This window comes from Zalophus californianus, chromosome 3 (genome assembly GCF_009762305.2).
Source record: "Zalophus californianus isolate mZalCal1 chromosome 3, mZalCal1.pri.v2, whole genome shotgun sequence".
Lineage (NCBI taxonomy): Eukaryota > Metazoa > Chordata > Mammalia > Carnivora > Otariidae > Zalophus > Zalophus californianus.
Window position 1 is genome coordinate 63,542,763 of NC_045597.1, and position 11,043 is coordinate 63,553,805.

Sequence of the window (11,043 nt, forward strand, 5' to 3'; positions counted from 1 at the left end):
GCAGAGCTCAATCCCACGACCCTGAGACCATGATCTGAGCTGAAACCAAGAGTCAGACACTTAACCAACTGAACCACCCAGGCGCCCCCCCTTTGGGGCGTTTCTTGCTCTATATGTGTGTAGACTAGAAGTTTATTCAACATGCATTGACATTATGAGATCCAAAGGTACAGAGGAACAACTTGGAGGGAGGCAGATGACACACCCAGTAGGACACTACGTCTAGGAAGAATTTCCAGTTCCTCACTTCACCACTGTACCCCATGAGTCACTGTATTAGATGGTGGCATTCCAGGTTCTGGAGGTCCACTGATGCAGGAGAGGAGAATACAGGAGAACAGCTCATGCTATTGTCAATTTTCAATTTTCTCATAATGAGAAAGGTTAAGGGTTTTTTTACCCTTGTATATTCACATAGGAGAAAAAATGTTAATCTGTTTAATGCTTTGTTTCTGACTTGGCAACAGAGGGCTCCTTTGGGCCTAACAAGTGGCTCCTTAGGTTTTGGAGGAAGAGCCCTTCCTCCTTCCTGTGTTTGTGCCAACCACTGTGAGAGACTCTCCTTTGATATGCCATTGCTGTTCTTGACTCAACTCTGATACTCGAAATCCTGCCCTACAGCTCTCCTGTTCTCCACCACTGAGGGATCTTAGAATCCAGGTGCGATTGTATTAATTGAGCATTTATTATGTGCATAGCACTGGGCTAATATCAAAAATTTCAAAATTTCAAAAGCTATTAAAAATTATAGTCATGATCTTGATAGCTGATGTCATGTCAAATGTCCCTTTTGACAACTCATTTGTTTCAAACTTGCCTTTCCTATGTTCCTAGCCAGGAAAAGTAGTGGTTTTTATTATTATTATTAATTATTATTATTATTATTAACTATAAGCTGTTGTTTCTACATAGATACTTACAGGTCTGACATATCCAATTGGTTCAGGTAATAATCTTTGTGTGAATTTTTCAAATTAATTTAAGATTGACTTTAATCTCCAGCCATTTCTTGAGGAGTCAGATGCTTTATTGATGAGCTGAAATCTCTTTGTCCTATTTTCTTTGGTAGAAATCATCCATCATCAGCCCTATTAAGGCCCTGGGAGGCTAAAGACATTTTAGTCCATTCACTGTCTATAGTGAACTTGTCTTCTGCCTTTGGGAGTTATAACTTAGAGCATGCCCTGCAATAAGACTGTAAGGCCCACAACACATTGAGAGACTGGGCATAGAGTAACTCTTGAAAAAATATGTCATTGAGAGCCATACATTAATTAAGGAGAATGTGAAGTACTTTACTGTCAAAGCTACAAGTTGATAAGCTTGATATCCACTGAAATTATTCCCTACAGAAAGGGGAGGGACTTTTTCTAAGTCTGCCTGATAGAAGTGTTTTATATTTTCAAAAGCCTTAGCTGCCTGCCATTATACTACTTTGGAAAGCTCATGGTTGCATTATGTATCAACTAATCATAGAAAGTAATTTTTCTTAGTCCAAATCATTCTTACCTTTCACCTTTCCTATCTTTCATACATGCTCAACCTCTTCTTCACTAACCAAGGTTTACCACTCCTACCCCTTAAACTATGTAGCCCTATTTACATTGCTTTTCTTAACACTGTGCACTTACTAGCCAAATGTGCTCTACAATCCCTAATCCTTAATAATGCCTACTCGCTTTCTCTAGGCTGCAAATCATGCCTAAAGAAACTAAAGGAAATGAGAACACCTGACATTCAATATTCTTGCTCTCTGGTTTTAGTTGGCAGTGAATTCGCTCATTTTGTGTTTCCTGGCATCTGCTATTCAACAGCTGTTCACATTCTTTTTAACTTCCTCTTACACCTAATCACTTTCTCTCACTCTACAAATGCACTGGTGGGTCAAGGTTATCAAACAGGTATTCTCTCATGTACCATTCCTCCACCTGAAAGTCTCTTTTTTGTTGTTTTCATTCTCCATTTTCCCATCTTATTTTCGTTCTGTTTGCATTCTCTAATCTTCTGTTTTGTTTTTTAAATCAAATCTATCAAGGTTTAATTTACATTCAATACAACACATCCATTCTAAGTGTACAGTTTGCGGAATTTTGACAGATATACAATACCCATGAAACTATCACCAAAATGCAGATATAGAGTTTTTACATTATTTGAAAAAAGTTGCCTCATACCACTCATAGTTAATCACCAACACCCGTCGTGGCTTCAGACAAACACTGATCTGTTTTCTGTCACTATAGATTACTTTTGCCTTTTCTAGCATTTCAGATTAATGAAATCATACAGGGTGTATTTTTATTTCTTCCTTTTTGTGCTCAGCATGATCTTTTTCAGATTCATCCACATCCATGATTGTATTATTTTTATAAAGTTTTGTTTAAACACATCAACACCCATTCATTTACACATTGGCCATGTCTGTTTTCATGCTACAGTGTTACAGTTGAGTATTTGAAAAGACCACATGGCCCATAAAGCCTAAAATATTTATTGTCTGGCCCTTCACAGGAAAAGTTTGCCAACTCTTGATCTAAGTGGTCAAATGTTATGTTATGAAGTTTTTTGTATTTCTTTATTATTCTTTTAATGTCTATAGGATCTGTAGTAATAAAACTATTTTCAGTCCTAATATTGGTAATTTGGGTTTTTTTCTTGATCAGTATAGCTAGAGGTTTATAAATTTCATTGATCATTTCTAAAGTCTAGCTTTTTATTTCAGTAATGTCTGTTTTCTGCTTGATTGATTTCCATTTATTTATTTTCTTCACTAATCTTTGGTTTAATTTGCTTTTCTATTTCTTTCTAAGGTGGAATCACAGACCATTAATTTTAGATTTTCTTCTTTCCTCCTATTTAAAATTATAAGTATATTTCTAAGCACTGCTTTAAATACATTTCATATATTTTGACCTGTATTTTTACTTAGTATTTTCTTATTCCTTCTGTGATTTTTTTTCTGTGACATAAGTTATTTATAAATGTAATATTTAATTTTCAAATATTTGATGATTTTTCAGGTATATTATTTTTTATTTCTAATTTAATTCTAAAAGGAGAAAATATGTTATGATTCCAAAATGATTAAATTTATTAAGACTTGGTTTATGGCCTAGCATGTGGTCTTTCTTAGTTTCTGTTTCTTGTGCACTTAAAAGGAATGTGTATCCTGCAGTTGTTGTACATAGTGTTCTATAAATATCCATTTGGTAAACTTGATAGTGTTATTCAGATATCTAGATATTTTTTTGTGTGTCTAGTTGTTCTATCAGTTGCTGAGAGATGGGTTTTAAAATTTTCAACTTTGATGGTGGATTTGTCTATTTCTGTTTTATTGTCAATCTATTTCCAAAATATTGCTATTAATCATATATACATTTTGACTTTTAGCTCATCCTGACAAAAACAGATCCTGTTATCATTATAAGCTTTCTTTATCTCCGGTAATATATCTTATTCTGAAGGCTACTTTGAGAGTAATAGAGCTACTTCAGCTTTATTATAATTACTGTTTATAATGGAATATCTTTTTTCATCCTTTCACTTTTAATTATCTTGTCTTTATATATAAAGTTTATCTCTTGTATATTTTTTATTCAGTCTATCACTGAATATTAACTGGAGTATTTAAGCCATTTACATTTAATGTAGTATTTAATTATGACAGGGCTTAAATCTGCAATTATGCTGCTATTTGTCCCATTTGTTTTGTTCCATTTCCCTATTCTTCAGGCTTCTTTTAGAATTGACTATTTGTATAGCATTTTACTTTTTTTTATTGGCTATTACACATATGTTTGTTTCACTTTTGGTTACACTAGAAGTTACAATACTGCTCTTTACATTGTCAGAATCTACTTTCAAATGATATTGTATCATTTCTCGTATTCTTAGGATAGTATGTTTTCTTTTCCTCATCTCATCCTTTATATTTTTATCATCTTTTTACTTCTACATGTTATATAAATTCATCAATGCATGTTATTAGTTTTGCTTTAAAGAGTTTTCTTTAAAAGAAATTTTTCTAAAAGAAAAAAAATGTCCTTTATATTTAGCCACAAATTTTCCAATTCAGGCCCTTTTTATTCCTTTGTGTAGATCCAAGTTTTCAAATGGTATCATTTTCTTTCAGACTAACAATCTTCATTTAATATTTCTTACAGTATAGATTTGATGGCAAAGAATATTCCAGCTTTTGTTTGCTTGAAATATCTTTACTTTTCTTCAGTTTTCAAAGAAACATTTGTTGGACATAGAATTCTAGATTGACCTTATTATTTTTCAGCAATGTAAAGATATTCCATTGTTTTATGATTTGTAGCCATTCTTATGCTTGTTCCCAGTATATAATAAATAACCCCTCTCCTCCAGTTTCTAAAAACATGTTCCTCATTTCCTTCTGAGCCTTTACGAGCGACACCTTTAAAATTCAAATTTTTACTAGCAATCTGTTTTCTGTATGTTTCCTGTGGTGGCTGTAACAAATTATCACCAACTTAGTGGCTCTAAACAACAGAAATTCACATTCTTTCATAATACTGAAGGCCAAAATCAGTAACACTAGGCCAAAATCAAGATCCAAGCAGGGCCATGTCCCCACTGGAAGTGCTAGAAAGGAATCCACTCCTTGCCTCTTCCAGCTTCTGGTGGCTGTTGGCATTCCGTGGCTTGTGGCAGCATCACTCCAAGCTCTGCCTTCATGGTCACACTGTCTTCCCTTCTGTAAGTCAAATCTCCCTCTGCCTCCCTCTTACAAGGAAACATATGAGTATATTAGGGCCTACCCAGATAATCTAGGATAACCATATCTCAAAATCCTAAATGTAGTCACATCTGCAATGTCTTTGTTTTTTGTATATAAGGTAACATTCACAAGTTCTAGAGATCAGGACCTGGATATGTTGGGGATGGTGAGGGGCGGGTGGCATGATTCAAACCACCTATTTTTTCACATGAAGTATCATCCCAGCTTCACTGAACGTCAGTTGGACATACAAAATTCAGCAGTTGTGAGAAAATAACTTTCAAAAGTGAATTTATGGGGAGAAACAATAGGAGAGCAGGTTGGAGATACCTGTGTAAAATGTAATATAGAATACAGAATATTTTTGAAGTTTCTTTGAAAATTCAAACAGTGTTAAAATACAGTATTTCAATACCTAGTAAAAGACAAAAGATTCTTGTGTATAATTGGATGGGGAAGAAGTGGGAGAAGGTGTAAAAGTCATATCTCTGCAGAGAAGAATAAGCAATAAAAATGGCAATGCTTAAAGTCACCATATGAGTCAGGATATTCCAATGAGGCCCTGAATTCTGAAAAAGGAAATAAACCCAGAATTGGGGGATAAGGGGGAGATGGTGAAACAGAGACAAATGAATAAAGCCAAGCAAAAAGGAAATATGAGAGGAAATAGGTCTCAAGAAAATAGATGAGGGCAAGTGCAGGCTGCTGGAAGAATCCTACACTTGCCTGAAATGAAATCCAAGTAGATAAACTAAAAGATCATTTCACTTGAGAAGCTTAAGTTAGTTAATGATATACTAAACTATTAATACAAGGTAATGAGAGCCATTCATTCTGTCAATACTTGACAAGTATTTGACCACCTACTGTGTGCCAGGCACTTTGGTAATGAAAAAGCAAAGTCATCCCAGCCTTGTATTAAAGCTTATATTCCAGTGAGGGAAACAGGTTGATACATAAGTGAAAAATTAAATGAGCAGTATCAGAGAATTACAAAAGCTATAAAGAAAATAAATAGTGTAAGAGAATAGAGAATGATAGTGGATGCTTATTTAGAACAAACATTCAGAATGCACCTCTTTAAAGAGGCTGTATTTGAGCAGAATCTGAAAGAATATACAGATTAAGCCAAATAAAGATCTGGAGTAAGTGTATTCCAGGTTGATGGGAGTAGCTCAATAAATAAATAGTGGTATCTCATTTGAGAGTGGGAGAAAGGAAGCAAGTATCTATTTTGGATCTATTAAGTCTGAAATAACTGTTACATGTCCAAGTGGAAATGTCAAGGAAGCAATTGGCTATGCAAGTCCCTAGCACAGAACAGTAGTTTGAATCAGAGGTGTTAATTTGGGCATGACAAAGGTACATACCACCACCTACGGAAGTCTTGCCAGCAAAATAACCAAATTCTAATCTGACAAAGCCTCTAGAACTAACTACCGATTTACAGGAACTACAGAAGACAGAGTAACATGTTAAACGAATCCACAAGGATGTAAATCAACAAAATCCAGACTCTGGGAAATTGGAACTGATAACTGCTTTTTTCAACAAATACATTATAAAGGAAGAGAAAGTGAGACCCAGAGCTGGAGCCACAGAAAGCAAGAAAAAGAAGAGGAAGAGGAAGAAACTACAGATTAAATTTAAGGAACAAGTAAAAAAAAAAATGGAATTTATTTCAACCCCGGAAATTTTAAAAATACATGAGATATTGAGGTAAAATCAGAACAAGGACAATATTTAATGGTACCAAGGAACTACTAATGTTAAAGGTGGTAACATTATGTTCAAAAAAATTATCATTACAGAAAACATGCTTAGTCAAAGAAATAATATGATGTTGGAGACAATATAAAATAATCAAAGGGCAGAGGGTAAGTATACAGGGATATCAATAAGATGACATTGTCTACAAGTTGATAATTGTTGAAATATTTCATTATATAAAGTTCAAAAAAATGGAGATAGAATTATTTGAATTTTATTATCTAAGATTTAAAATACAAATAAAGATGGAAACTAATGCAGTCATTAGTAAAGATGTAATAATTCAACATTACCAGTAATGAAGCTGTGATTGCATTTTATTGCCTTCCAACCTGATTTTTAGGATGTCTGAAACAATTACTGTGAATACCTCTGTGGGACGCATAAAAAATCTACGAGACAAGTTTGCATTGAAACATGAGCTGCTGCATGTGAAAATGGTTTCTCTTAAGGAAAAAAAAATGACAGAAAAGCAGATATGTTCCCAGAGATGAACTGATAAAATAAATAAGTACATACATACATAAATACTTAAAGCTCTGTAAGAATCATTTTCCTTCGTTCTTCACAGACTAACTTCACTTTCATTTGGAAAATATTTAACAAAAGATTCAACAATTTAATATTTCGATGTGCATGATAATTTTTAATCTCCAAGTTAGGTGGAATTATTAGAAACACTGCCAAAAGGTCACACCACAAAGAAAGCAAATTATACAAATGAACAAAGAAATGGAGTAAAAACAAATTGTTGGTCATTATTATGAAAACCTAGTCACCTGCTGTGTTGTCTAATACAGTAGCCAATAGCCACATGTAACAATTTAAATTTAATTAATTAAAAATGAAGCTGAAAATTCAGTTCCTTAGACACACAACCTACATTTCAAGTGCTCAATGGCCCATGCTGGACAGCAGAAATTCAGAACATTACCACCATCATTTCTATCAAACCCTGACAAAGACTGTGCATCCAATCAGTGGTATATACACCAAATAAGAATACTTAGTATTTATTGAGCTACTGGCTTAAAAACCCTATCCCTTTCTCACACCTTCCTTGATTACATTTTAAAAAGTTTTTTGTTTTTTTTGTTGTTGTTGTTGAAGGTATATTGTTTCATTTCACCTATAAAGATCCATGCATCTATTTCATTTTATCAGATGAAAATTAAATATGCACATTTCCTTCTTTGCTATGGCTACAAGAAATCTCAGAAGTCAGTTAATGCTTAATTGCCATAACTATTAATCCAGGTTTTGAATAAATGTATTTTCACACTGCTCTATGCAATTTTTGACATTACTCTATTTTAATGTATTTTAGAAATTTTATTGTAAAGAGGCTCAAATTCCTTTTGGAGATGGGTGGAACATAATTAATTGATAAATTCTACATAATGACACTCTACTGCCCTCTTTCTTTTAAGAATAAAAGTTCCAAGCAAGAAATTATTACCAAGTTTTCCAACAATAACCATAAGAAAAAAAACCTGTAATTAATCAACATATTGTACACATCAATGCTAAAAGCCATCATAAAATTAAGTAGTGATTCTTAATAAAATCCTGAGATTAAAGAAACTACTTAAAGGGCGCCTTGGTGGCTCAGTTGGTTAAGCGACTGCCTTCAGCTCAGGTCATGATCCTGGAGTCCCGGGATCGAGTCCGGCATTGGGCTCCCTACTCGGCAGGGAGTCTGCTTCTCCCTCTGACCCTCCCCCCTCTCATGTTCTCTCTCTCTATCTCATTCTCTCTCTCAAATAAATAAATCTTAAAAAAACTACTTAAATATGAAAATTATCAAAACTCAATAGCAAATATCGTATTAATTGGCAAAGTACCAATTATTTCCATTAAAATCAGAAATAAGATAAAGATACTTGATATCACTACTATCATTTAACATTGTTTTGAACAAGGTAGCTAATGCATTAAAATTTTAAAAATCAAACGAGCAATAGATAATTGGAAGATGTATAGTTACCTTTATTTTCAGAGTGGTATACCTAGAAAATCTGAGTATCTATAATAGATAATCAAAATTAGTAAGAGTTTATTAAGGTGAATAGAAATCACATACATAAAAAGAACTGATACCTTTTCTCTATGCCACCAAAAAGTAATTTGAAATGGGGAAAAAGGGGCACCTGGGTGGCTCAGTCAGTTAAGCATCCGACTCTTGATTTTGGCTCAGACCATGATTCCAGGGTCATGAGGTTGAGCCCCAAGTTAGGCTCTGCAGAGCATCTCTCCCTCTTCCTACCCACCCCCTACTCCATTCCGTGCTCTCTCTCTCTCTCTCAAAAAGGGGGGCAGGGGAATCCTACCCTAATAGCTACAATTAATAAATGCAAAGGATAAATCTGACACAGGAACCTAAATGTGTCTCAAAAGAAATGCACAGAATCTAAATTGAAAAAAAAAAATAAAATCTTATCAAAGGACATAAAATAAGACATAAAAGCAGAGTAACTTATTTTCCTGGATATAGACTCTTAAAACTATAAAAAATATGCATCCCAAACTAATGCAGATGAATTTAATATTGAATTTCTTAGGAATGTTTTTTATCTGTAAGAAGACACCCAACAAAAACAGTGGCTTAAATAACTAAAACATTCAACTATCTTGCATAAAATATCTGGAGAAAGGGATTACCAGGTCAGTACAGTGGTTCCCCAATCATAAAAACCCAGCCTCCTTCTATCTTTCTGCCTTCTTTAAGAATGTTGGGTTTGTTGCTTTATAGTACCATGATGACTGCTGCAACTCCAGGCATCACACTCAAGTTCAAGTCAGGCAAGAAGGGAGAAGGCAGTGGTGCTAAGTATACCTACTTTTTTTTTTTTTAATTAAAAAAGCAAATGATTCTCCAGAAATCTCCCAGTAGACTTCCATTTACATTGCATTGGCCAGAATCATATCATGTGACTACCCCTAGATGCCAGTTAAGCTGAGAAAGCAAGCACCTCACTCTTCCAGTCTTCAAGGTGGTATACAAGATAAGAAAGTTGAATGCGTGTTTATTTAGCCAACCAAGTGTTAATATTTACCACAAATTCTAGTCAGAATCTCACTTTTTTCATTCAAACTGTTGTTTTCCGAAGTAGAATGTATATTCCAGAAAAGGAGTCTTCACCTTGCTCACCACCATATTCCTGGTATCTAACATGTAGTCATCTGTTGGATGACTAAAAATAGCTTTAGTGAGAACTGAAAATATCTCTGCTTTTTAAAAGTGGCCATTTCTAGATGATAGATGACTTAATGTATCACAACTATATCTTTAGTTCTCAATAGTGGGACTAAACAGAATCATACAACAGGGAAGGTCATCTGGTCTCACCATCTTCCCAGAGTAAGAATTTCAGCCCAAAGGTGGCACGGCTGCCCATATCTGGCTTACATAGCACAAAAAAGGTGTGGTGAGTGCTTACTGTGTGTCAGGGCCTAGGTGTAATGTTTTACATGCATGATTTCATTTCTATTCACAATGATCCCATGAGGAAAATACTATCATTTCCGTTTCACAAAAGAGAAAAATGAGGCAGTCTCAAAACAACACAGCAAGTAAGTGGCAGGGCCTGGATCGGAACCCCAGTCAACCTAACTCTAGATTTCAAGTTCTGACTCACTGAACTTTACCACTTTGAATATGAACACAGTCTGTTCCACTGCTACACAGCTCTTTGCTAGAATGTTCTTTCCATAAGCTGGACAAACTGGCCACACTGTTATTTCTACTCGTTATCTTCATTCTGGAGGAAAGCTCAATAAGTCTGTTCATGCTACTATATGATCACCCTTTGAAGGTCTCAGAATTATTTCCAAACACCATGTTATTTTGGTCAACTGTTTTTGGATTAGAGTCTATTTGTAGGATTCTCTCTTAAAGGTAGCATCCAAAAAGAAACTACACCACAAATCTGTTTACCAGGGTCATAAGACTATTGTAGGGGTTAAAAACAGGCTGCCCCAAGATAGGCCACTTTGGCATAAATTACATACAAGCAGAATTAAATCGTAACAATATCCTTTCATTGTTTACAATGGAAGAAATGAAAGTTTCAAAAAGTGCTATTTTTCATTGCTTAAATTCCACTCAGTTCTTACATACAAAGGTACTATCTACATGTCATTAAATGTCTAAAGGATTAACTTACCCTATAAACTCATGGATTCTATGGCTAAGTGTCTGATGGAAAAATTACTTGGCCTCTCCATAAATAATCAAGTTTTATTTATAAGATGGTCAGCAACCACAAGGCAAAATTGTTTAAAACAAACAAACAAAAATCTAGTAAGGAAAAAGGGAATAATTCTCTGTTAATACGGATGCATTTTCTATTGTACTAAACTCATATTCAAGTTATAGTTTAAAATGAATTATTCACTTCTGGCTGTTGGTTTGGCTTTTATTGAAAAGTTGTTTTTCTTAAACATGGAAATGTCCAATTAAACAATAAAAATTTCCAATAACCCTTGGAAAATATGTCACCTATAAGCTAATTTCCTCAAGATATATA